Source organism: Tachyglossus aculeatus, chromosome X1 (assembly GCF_015852505.1).
Source record: "Tachyglossus aculeatus isolate mTacAcu1 chromosome X1, mTacAcu1.pri, whole genome shotgun sequence".
NCBI classification, from domain to species: Eukaryota; Metazoa; Chordata; class Mammalia; order Monotremata; family Tachyglossidae; genus Tachyglossus; species Tachyglossus aculeatus.
Genome location: NC_052101.1, coordinates 97,914,136 through 97,926,414, shown reverse-complemented (window position 1 = coordinate 97,926,414; position 12,279 = coordinate 97,914,136).

Sequence of the window (12,279 nt, the reverse complement as noted above, 5' to 3'; positions counted from 1 at the left end):
AGGATGGGAGAGTAGCAGAGAGTGTTGAGAGCCGGGGGGTTGGAGAAAGGGGCGGGGGGGAGTGACTTTGGGGAGGTCGGACCTGATGGATTTAATTTTACTAATGAAGTAGGAGGCCAGATCGTTGGGGGTGAGGGAAGGAGGAGGGGGCTTCAGAAAGCTCCATTAGCTTTAACATGATGCACAGACACACATTTTGGAAAATAATTTCAAATGAGAGAAATTTTCCCTTTTACTTGCCTCCATCTTGAACGGGCCAGTCATAGGGGGCTAGTTGTTCCAGGAGATCAGCAGGGGGAGCCAGTGGACTTTCCCCCTCATAGTCAAGGTCAGTGATACCTGCCAAATAAACCGGCAATTATGAGTCACTAATATGTGCCTGGGGGAAGCAGATCAATGTAGTTATAAAGATTCTGACGACTCTTCTATAGTTTATCAGCCCAATCTGTTAGAGTCTAAATGAGATTAGCTAGAGTTGAACAAACAGCAGCAATGATCATCTGTACATAAATTGGACGGGAATGCCTAAAGATGCTCCCACAATTCCTTGCACTTGGCATTGTTTGTAGAGAATTATTTAACTTTGCTGTGCTAGAGAATAATTTTAGTATTCCTTCTGATTACTTGACCAAGAGCAATTCTAGGTTAGAGATGGCCTGAATGTATTGTTTTTCCTTCTGGAATTTGTGTTATAATATGTAACTTAAGATTAACAACCCTTTTTGTGTACCTCCGCATCTCTATGGACCATCTCTCAAACGAGTTATGAAAATTAAGTCTTCCTTGTTGTCAAAACTGTATTTGAGGAGAACCGAGAAGATGCAAATCCTCATACTTGTGGTAACCATTTAACACTTTAATATTATCATAGGGGAGAATTATTCATTGGCTGTTTTTCATAATTGCATTACCTTGAATGAACAAGACATTTATTAATAATAGCTTTTCCTACAATTTCCCAACCATTTGGTGATAAAGCCAGTTTTAATTACATTCTGAGTCCAGTTGTTCCTTTCTCTTTATGCTACCATTAGACCCTATTTCCCCTTGATGATAATGAACATTCCTGAATATAAAAAAAAAATCAATAGCCTTCTTATTAGCAGGTCTTATTGCTGATCACCTTTCCAACTATACCCAGTCATCTGCACAATATTAAAATTCAGTTCAGTTACAAAGGATTGGGAAGAGCTAAGAAATGCCATCTGGCAACAATGTACCATTTAAAATGAACAGGAGGAAAAAGAGGAAAAGAATGTGAGGTGGGTGGCTGGAGACAAATAATCCATCAACTTGATGTACTAGACTTATCTTATTAGAGCACTCTCAGTTCTTCAGGGAACTAAATTAATCTCTCTATTATTATACCTATGAAAATAAGACACTTGACGTTTAAATAGAAGTACGCCATTTCCTGAGCATAATTGAACAAGGATGTCCTTGCACAACAGGAACAAAGACGTCAGCTGAATCATTGTGTGAGTTCCAATGTAGGTCACTAAAAAACGGCTGCAGTGTCATTGTTTTCAGATTATTCAGAACAAAGAATTAGCTCACCAGCTGGGACATCTCAGGGAATGTATTCACTGAGAGGATACTGAAGAAGGGGGATCAAACAGGTTCCTAAGGGGATAGTCTGAACAGATTAGGACTCTCATCCATTGGAACCACCAAAGTCCCAAAGGAGATTACAAAATCGTGTAGGGTATGGATATGCCCAACACAGATTTGCCACTCAGGAAGAGATGGACACCCACGTCTGAAGGTGGTAACTTTAAAAGAAACCTGAAGGAAATATGTCTTAACCCAGCAAGTGGTAAACATATGAAGTTGGCTCCCACAGGATGTTTTATAGGCCAATCATACCAAGAGGAGTAATGGGTTACTAGTGGGAAGCTTAGGGATATAGATAGAAAAGTTCTTAATATTAGACATTAAACATTAAGATGGCCATCAAGGAGGGCAACTGTCACAGAGTTCTTCCAAGTATCCTGTTGCCAATTGATCAAATGATCAAACCAATCAATGGTATTTATTGAGCACTTACTAAGAGCAAAGCATTGTACTAAGTGCTTATTCAATGGTATTTACTGTGTGCAGCACTGAACTAAGCACATGGAAGGAAATAGAAGAGAACATCCCCTGCTCTCAAGGAGCTTATGACAGACAAAAATGATATACAAACAGTGGGAGGAGCAGGAAGTACAAGAGCCTAACAGGTTGTAGTACAAGTATGATAGGATGAAATAACTGAATAAAGAATTGAACATACAGATATGCATATGTGTTGAGGAAAGGATTTAAAAAGGAATTAAGCGCAAAAGTGGTAATTGGGTTGACAAGTGCCTAAGGTGTAATTAATTAATTGTGGAAGACTTTCTAGACTAGGGTTTAGGAGGGTTTAGAACTGTAACTTCAGACCATGTTCAATATGTGGTTCAGTTAAGCAATCTAATAGTGTAACTCATAATTCTCACCATAAATTCAGGCCCCAGGAGGAAATATGATCACTCAATATGGATAAAAGTCAAAAACTACATTTTCTGTAAATGGCTTAACAAGCCCAGGTAGTTTCAGAGTGATGGAAATATAGCATGGGAAAAAAATATCCCTGTGTTCTGAAGGTTTCCCCTAATGTAATGCACAAACACCTGCCCCCCAACCCCAGACCACTCACCCCTTCCCCAAACACACACCTACAACCTGACTCTCTCCCACCATCCTCACTTCCACCTCCATTCACACACCAAGGAATACTAATCAAAGCCAAGGCTGAGGGAGCAAAACAGCCAAACCCAGAGCAGATGTGAAGAGAAACCGCTCCTTGTGTCACTGTCGGCAATGATTACTCCCCAGAATTTGACTTCCAGGGTTTACGGTAATGCTACTTGCTGTGCTTCTGTCACAGCCATAAACATCAGTGGTGACAGCAACAGGCAAGAGCATGAGCAGTTTCTCTTTTTACTTGTTCCAGGTGTTGCCTCTCTGCTTCCTGCTGGGCTCCCCAGAGTTTGTACCTTAGAAACCCCATTAAGAACCAGTTCTGCAGTCACAGGAGGCACCATAGTCATAATGGCTAAGGCCTCAGGACATTTTGAAGTATCTCAGGGTAATATGTAAACCTGTTTGAAAACGTTGGATCATTTCCCCACTACTAGATATGAATGCACCAAAACCAATCCAGGCAGAAAGCCATTTAGGCTTTTCTTCAAAATCCCCAGAGAATGAACTGATAATCTCTCTCGGAAAAACATTCTAGTATCTCATAGATGGGTCCACTACTCATGCTTTGGGAACATGAAGTCACTTTGAGGAATTTGGAAAGCTTCTGTAAACAGGGAGCAACTCTAACAGCCACGGGAAAAAACCGACTCTTCTACTGTTGCTTTATTTCAGAGAAGTGTGAAAATCCCAGCCTCCACATGCCAAGACCACTCACCACTGAATGTCAAAATAAACCAAAGCCTTCATTCCCAATGAATAATCAGTGTTGCTGCACTTGGCTTCAAGTCTAGATTAAGATATTCATAGATCAGCTGCGGATGTGCAGAGTGTATGTGATAGACCTTGAAAATGGGCTGACCTAATGGAAGAAATACACTCTGGGCACTGAGCGCTAGCCAAGGCAAATGAATTTAAATTGCCAAGTTAAAAATACTTTTGAGCTGGAAGCCACAGTACTAACAAACTCGTTGCTATGACAAAGTCTCCAGGAATAACGAGAGCAAAGAAATACAAGACACTTCTTGGTTTTGGAGTACTATTAGGGTTGAGATTACTGTAATGTTCAGTTGGAAATTTTGAGTCATTGAAAGACCACCTAACCCAAATGTCCCTGATATAATTAAAAATTCTGGGGTAAGATATATTGAATATTGGTCCAGAGACTACCTCCTGAGGCGGGGAGAACAGACAGTCATAGAGAAACACACATTTGACTTAGCTGGGACAGGAATAGAATATTTCACTCCCCTATTTATAATCAATTGATCAATGATATTTGTCGAGAGCATTTTACTAATCACCCGGGAGAGAAAAATGTAAGTAAAGACATGATCCCCAACATCAAGGAGCTTCCAATCTAATGGGAATTTCATGATAACACAAGATTATTTATATTTAAGAGGGAAAGGAGATACAGCTGGTTATAACAAGAGAATTGAAAGATGAATAAATGCATGTATGATAGTAGATTATGTAAATTGATAATAAAATGATAATTGTGGTTTTTGCTAAAAACATACTATGTGAAATTCACTGATCTAAGCACTTGCAGTAGACCCAAGAAAATCAGGTCAGATAAAGTTTCTGTCCCAAATGGGGCTCACAGTCTAGGTAGGAGAGAGAGAAGGTAACAATAATAATAATGGCACTTGTTAAGCACTTGCCAGGCACTATACTAACCACTGGGGTAAATATAAGGTAAATGTGTTGGACACAGTCCAAGTCACACATGGGGCTCAAAATCTTAATCCCTACTTTCCAGATGAGGTAACTGAGGCACAGAGAAGTGAAATGGCTTGCCCAATGTCACAAAGCAGACAGGTGGCAGAGGCAGGATTAGAACCCAGGTCCTTCTGACTCCCAAGTCTGTGCTGTCCCCATTTATGAGGCACAGGGAAATTAAGTGAGTTGCCCAAGGTCACACGGCAGGCAAATGGGGGAGCTGGGATTAGAACCTGAGTCCTCTGGCTCCCAAGACACACTGTTTCTCCAAACTGATGCAAAGGAACCTCTACGTACATAAATGCTGAGCTATTTGGTAGGCAAATAGTTCCAGGATGCTACATTCAAGGATTTGGGTGGCACTGTTTGGGAGTAGATCTTCGAGTGAGGGGTTAGGGTCTTGGTGATTTTGTGTGTCAGCTTCACTCTTCTCCCCCTCTAAGATTCCAAAACACCAGGAAGGGACAATGGAGAGCCAAAGGTCAGCAGCATAAGTAGCTGCTGCCTGGAGAGGGGTTCTCCACTGCACATCTGGCATCACCGGAGAATTAAGGAGGGTTGCTTTCCCCATACACTGTAGCATTTTTAAATCTGTATTGACAAAATGATCACCCCTTCGAAAAAAGAAGAAATCTTGAGTTGAGGTATTCCTTCATGGAGCCAACAGAAGATGACTTTTGTTTTCAATTCACAAAAAAACGAATTTGCAACTAGTTATTGTTATTTTTCCAGGTAGGCTAGAAGTTATATGTATCCTCAGGTGGGCCTTCCTTCTGATTGATTGCTCAGGAATCTGCCCAATTGACAGTTTCAGCTAGGAGAGCTGAGAGTTCTGCCCTCAGCTTCTTACCCCAAAGCCAGCCTCCCTAGACTCTGGGTCGGCTATGAGAGTCTCCAAAACGTCAGTGAAATGTAATGGCAAGAATGGCAGACAGAAAAGCTGAAATTGCCATCTGACTGATGAATGTGCTGAGTCCCAAGGTCTGCTAGCATGAGGCCTTTCTATCCAACTTCTTTCCTCCATTCCTCCCACCACAGGCCCTCCACTGAACACTATTCCTCACCAACTCCACACCTAGAGAAGCAGCATGGCTCAATGGAAAGAGCCCAGGCTTGGGAGTCAGAGGTCATGGGTTCAAATACCAGCTCTGCCAATTGTCAGCTGTGTGACCTTGGGCAAGTCACTTCACTTCTCTGTGCCTCAGTTACCTCATCTGTAAAATGGGAATGAAGACTGTGAGCCCCTCATGGGACAACCTGATCACCTTGTATCCTCCCCAGTGCTTAGAACAGTACTTTGCACATAGTAAGCGCTTAACAAATGCCATTATTATTATTATTATTACAACAGGAGGGAAAGGAGGATATAGGAGGACTGTACCCTTTGAGCATCCCTCACTCAAGGCCACCCTATCTAATGGGTGCAATCAGCAGCTTGATGCGTTGCTGAATCAGTGGAGAGCAGTGTGGTCTAGTGGGCAGATCATAGGTCTGGGTGTCAGAGGACCTGGCTTCTATTCCCAGCTCTGCCACTTATCTTCTCTCTTACCTTGTGTAAGTCACATCACTGCAATGTGGCTCAGTTTCCTCATCTGTTAAACTGGGGTCTAATACCAGGTCTTTCTCCTACTTAGACTGTGAGCCCACTGAGGGACAAGGACTATGTCTGACCTTATTATCTCATATCTACTCCAGCGCCTAACACAGTGCTTGACACAGTAAGCGCTAAATACCACCATTACCACTACTGCCGGTCAGTTTTCTAGCCAGCTCTGAGACCTATTTTTTTTAGCTCAGGGTCGGCCCTTGGCAATGGCTTCTCCTGTCCACTCCATTTACCTTGCTCTCTAGTGGTACACACTTCATGTTACTCTTGAGCATGGTCCTTTCTTCAAAAATGTTAGTTAAGCACCAACTGTTATATTTGCTCCACATAGTTTCTGGTTGGTAAGAAATGAAAATCTCTAGGGCAAAATCCTACCCAAAAAGTCTATTTTCCCCCTGAGAAGACTTTGCCAATACATCTATTATCAGGTGTTGGCTAAGGGTACTTCTGCATCTTCAATCATCAGGGCTTCCAATCATCTTTGTTTTTTTCAGAATATTGTGTTAGGACTGGCAAAGAAATGGTTTCTGTGCGCATACTATAATTTCTTTATTGTACTGTAGAAAGTTATTCATTCATTCAGTTGTATTTGAGTGCTTAGCACTTGGGAAGTACAAATCAGCAATATATAGAGAAGGTCCCTACCCTTAGACTGTGGGCTCACAGTCTAGAAGGGGGAAGACAGACAACAAAACAAGTAGACAACCTAAGTGACAAAATTCAGCAGACTTAAGATTCTCCAAAAAGCTCAGTGTCAGGCCAGGCTCTGGAAATATTTTTAGATTGTGCATTCTGAGTTTAACTACAGTAGGTCATTTGAGTATTTCATAATCTGCCTTTCACAATTTGAAGAAAATACAATTTCATATCTCAAATGAATACCTTATGACTCAAGCTTTATGTTAACATGAGGATGAAATAGAATCAATCACCTTCACCCTTTTCCTTTATTCATAGTGATTTAATTTCATTTCCCTTTGCAACATATCTTGATTCTTATTCATGTCATTAATACATTAACAAATTAGCACACCATTAAAAATAACCAGAAAGCTTATACATTTGGTCAGAAAATGACCATTCTAAGCTCATTCAGAATTTTGAAGCATTCAAGTAGCTGTCATGTATTTTGAAGTTTACTTTTTTTCTCTGATCAGAATTGTTGGCTTTACACTGGAACTAAGCTCTGAAATTTGAAGCTTCTATTTGATGCTTTCGGGAATGTGGTAAAGATCAATTAATTACTACAATGCATTTTTTCAATGAAAACACAACTCCACCTTTCTTTCTAAAATATTCTTTTTATCACTCAAAAATTAATTGGCTTTATAATTCAAATGAATTCCAGTAATATTTGAGACAATAGTAGGCAATTCAACCCATCTGCCTTGTTATAATCAGAGGATGAAGATCAACAATCTTCAATGACAGTTTTCTAAATTAACAAAATACAAATTTTAATAGAATAAGAATTATGTAGACATTTGTGTCAACCATCTGTGTATTAAAGTTAAAATGAAGCAAAAATATGGTACTTGTGTCTCAAAGACATTTTTAGTAGTAAAGATGGATATACTCAAAACAGCTAGATCGGACCACTTTCCATAGCCTGCCTATCAAAAGACATAATTAAAGAACGCTTTGGAATGCATAAACTTGCCTTACACAATGAAAGGAAACATTTATTACAATGCTGTTCTATTCAGGAACACACTATTGTATATTTTAAAAGTTAAATCTATGAATAGATAAAGTAGCATACTATAAATGACCAATAAAACATACAAATTGAGATCTTTATGGAATCGGACAGATCTTTTCAGTTTTACTTACTGTCTTCTTCATTCTGGTCTGGTTCCATGTTCAAAGCTTACAATGAAAAGCTCATTTTCCCCAGACTACATTGTTTTCAATCAAATCCCAGTTTACAGTAATGAAAGACCACCCACCAGCCACTCCCATTTCACAAAGAGTTCAAGAGTCCCTTGACTGGCACGTTAGAGTAAAAGTTGACTATTATTATTAAGTGCCAATATGCCCAAGGAAAACAGAGTGTAAAAAAACACGGAATCTATCTTCATTTGGCTCCACTTCTGATGGTGAATATTCCTTCCTTAAGCATATACAAAATAATACCTCCCTCTTTAGCAGCATTTATTTTACATCCTCACTTTTCTGCCTTCAGGTGATAGTGGGCATTTGACTGAGAGGTAAATGATGGACAATTTTAATTATCTCCTTGTGTAAGTACACTCCACAAGTATTATAATACTTACTGCTAATTCCCCCCCCAGCCCCCACAATCTGGGTTTCTGTAGCTGAGTGCATTTTCTATCTTATTCAAATGATGAAGGGAGAAAACCAGTGAGAAAAGTTGTTTATAGTAGGAAGTAGTAGTAGTCATAGTATTAAAGAACTTACTCTGGGTGGAATACTGTCCTAAGCACTGGGAAAGAATACACAGGTGGGAATTGGACTTGGTCCCCTTGGGGGGCTCACAGTCTAAGAGAAATGATGGTATGGAGTCAGAGATGATTATAAGTATTGTGGGTAAATGGTTTTTGAAAAATAACTGGGGAGCTGTCATAATAGCCAGAGGAAAAGCATGAAACACTGCTTTGTAGCCATGTTTGACTGAGGGTAGCTAAGTGGAGGTAGGATACGATTTATGGTTTGTGGAATTCTCAGTCCCTGGTTCTTCTAGAGATTCTTCCAGGTCTTAGTCTTCCATCAGATTAGAGTATCTGTAACAAGTACACAAAACTAGATAGCTTTGGTTTTCACTTATCTTTGTTTTTGTTGATTTTTTTTTACTCAATAGAAGCCCATAAAAAGCACGGGGTTTTAGGTTTTATTTTTTTTCATGGTATTTGTAAGCACTTAAAGTTCACCTCCTCCAGGAGGTCTTCCCAGACTGAGCCCCCCTTTTCCTCTGCTCCTCCTCCCATCCCCATCACCCCTACTCCCTCCCTCCGCTCTACCCCCTCCCCTCAGCATTTGTGTATATGTACATATTTGTTATTCTATTTATTTTATTAATGATATGTATCTATAATACTATTTATTTATATTGATACTGTTGATGCCTGTGTACTTGTTTTGTTGTCCATCTTCCCACTTCTAGACTGTGAGCCCATTGTTGGGTAGGTATTGTCTCTGTTGCTGAATTGTACTTTCCAAGTGCTTAGTACAGTGCTCTACACAAAATAAGCGCTCAATAAATACGATTGAATGAATGAATGTGACAGGCACTGGGGTATATACAAGTTAATCATCATCATCAATCGTATTTATTGAGCGCTTACTGTGTGCAGAGCACTGTACTAAGCGCTTGGGAAGTACAAATCATCAATCGTATTTGAGCGCTTACTATGTGCAGACCACTGTACTAAGCGCTTGGGAAGTACAAATTGGCAACATATAGAGACAGTCCCTACCCAACAGTGGGCTCACAGTCTAAAAGGGGGAGACAGAGAACAAAACCAAACATACTAACAAAATAAAATAAATAGAATAGATATGTACAAGTAAAATAAATAAATAGAGTAATAAATATGTACAAACATATATACATATATACAGGTGCTGTGGGGAAGGGAAGGAGGTAAGATGGGGGGGATGGAGAGGGGGACGAGGGGGAGAGGAAGAAAGGGGCTCAGTCTGGGAAGGCCTCCTGGAGGAGGTGAGCTCTCAGTAGGGCCTTGAAGGGAGGAAGAGAGCTAGCTTGGAGGATGGGCAGAGGGAGGGCATTCCAGGCCCGGGGGTCGATGGCGGGACAGGCAAGAACGAGGTACTGTGAGGAGATTAGCGGCGGAGGAGCGGAGGGTGCGGGCTGGGCTGTAGAAGGAGAGAAGGGAGGTGAGGTAGGAGGGGGCGAGGTGATGGACAGCCTTGAAGCCCAGGGTGAGGAGTTTCTGCCTGATGCGCAGATTGATTGGTAGCCACTGGAGATTTTTGAGGAGGGGAGTAATATGCCCAGAGCGTTTCTGGACAAAGATAATCCGGGCAGCAGCATGAAGTATGGATTGAAGTGGAGAGAGACATGAGGATGGGAGATCAGAGAGAAGGCTGATGCAGTAGTCCAGACGGGATAGGATGAGAGCTTGAATGAGCAGGGTAGCGGTATGGATGGAGAGGAAAGGGCGGAGCTTGGCAATGTTAATCAAGTTGGACACAGTTCATGTCCAACATGGGGCACAGAGTCTTAATTCCCATTGTACTGATGAAGTAACTGAAGCACAGAGAAGTGAAGTAAGTTGCCCAAGGTCACACAGCAGAGAAGTGGTGGAGTCTGGAATAGAACCCAGGTCCTTCTGACTCACAGGTCCGTCCTCTATCCACTAGGCCATACTGCTTCACAGATACAGCAGGCTGAAGCCTGAAGTCCTGCTGGACCACGGACAGAGGAAATCTTAACACATGGGTCCTTAGCTCATTGTGGGCAGGGAATGTATCTGTTTATTGTTATATTTTACTCTCCCAAGCACTTCGCACAGTGCCCTGCACATGGTAAGTGCTCAATAAATATAACTGATTGAATAATACATCAGGGTCTCTCATGGGCCTCATTTGTCCATTATGGGAAATTGTGCTGTGGTAAAAAGCTTTATGTGGAGAGGTGTGAGTAGGCCCAGGGAAAACTACAAAGCCCCACCTTTCAAGGGAAGGGTCAGTGGGGCACTCCATGATATTCCTTGAGGGGTTCTTCCTGGAATCCCTGAACACAAAGGCATGGAAAGTCTAAGTGGGGACAGAGAGAGGATTCATTCATTCATTCAATCGTATTTACTGAGCACTTACTGTGTGCAGAGCACTGTACTAAGCACTTAGGAAGTACAAGTTGGCAACTTATAGAGATGGTCCCTACCCAACAGCGGGCTCACAGTCTAGAAGGGGGAGACAGACAACAAAACAAAACATATTAACAAAATAAAATAAATAGAATAGTAACTATGTACAAGTAAAATCAATAGAGTAATAAATATGTACAAACATATATACAGGTGCTGTGGGGAGGGGAAGGAGGTAGGGTGGGGGGAATGGGGAGAGGAACAAGGGGGCTCAGTTTGGGAAGGCCTCCTGGAGGAGGTGAGCTCTCAGTAGGGCTTTGAAGGAAGGAAGAGAGCTAGCTTGGCGGATGTGTGGAGGGAGGGCATTCCAGGCCAGGGGAAGGACATAGGCCGGGGTTCGACAGCGGGACAGGCAAGAACAAGGCACAGTGAGGAGGTTAGTGGCAGAGGAGCGGAGGGTGAGGGCTGGGCTGCAGAAGGAAAGAAAGGAGGTGAGGTAGGAGGTGGCGAGGTGATGGAGAGCCTTGAAGCCGAGAGTGAGGACTTTTTGCCTGATGCGTAGGTTGATTGGTAGCCACTGGAGATTTTTGAGGAGGAGAGTAACATGCGCAGAGCTTTTCTTCACAGAGATGATCCGGGCAGTGGCGTGAAGTATAGATTGAAGTGGGGAGAGACAGGAGGATGGGAGATCAGAGAGGATGCTGATGCAGTAATCCAGTCGGGATAGGATGAGAGATTGAACCAGCAGGGTAGCGGTTTGGATGGAGAGGAAAGGGCGGAACTTGGCAATGTTGCGGAGGTGAGACCGGCAGGTTTTGGTGATGGATTGGATGTGAGGGGTGAATGAGAGAACGGAGTCGAGGATGACACCAAGGTTGCAGGCTTGTGAGACGGGAAGGATGGTAGTGCCGTCCACAGTGATGGGAAAGTCAGGGACAGGGCAGGGTTTGGGAGGAAAGATAAGGAGTTCAGTCTTGGACATACTGAGTTTTAGATGGCGGGCAGACATCCAGATGGAGATGTCTTGAAGGCAGGAGGAGACACGAGCCTGAAGGGAGGAAGAGAGAGCAGGGACAGAGATGTAGATTTGGGTGTCATCAGCATAGAGATGATAGTTGAAGCCGTGGGAGCGAATGAGGTCACCAAGGGAGTGAGTGTAGATCGAGAAAAGAAGGGGACCAAGAACTGACCCTTGGGGAACCCCTACAGCAAGGGGATGGGACGGGGAGGAGCAGCCTGCAAAAGAGACTGAGAATGAACGGCCGGAGAGATAAGAGGAGAACCAGGAGAGGACAGAGTCTGTGAAGCCAAGGTTGCATAGCGTGTTGAGGAGAAGGGAGTGGTCCACAGTGTCGAAGGCAGCTGAGAGGTCGAGGAGGATTAGGATAGAGTAGGAGCCGTTGGATTTGGCAAGCAGGAGGTCACTGGGGACCTTTA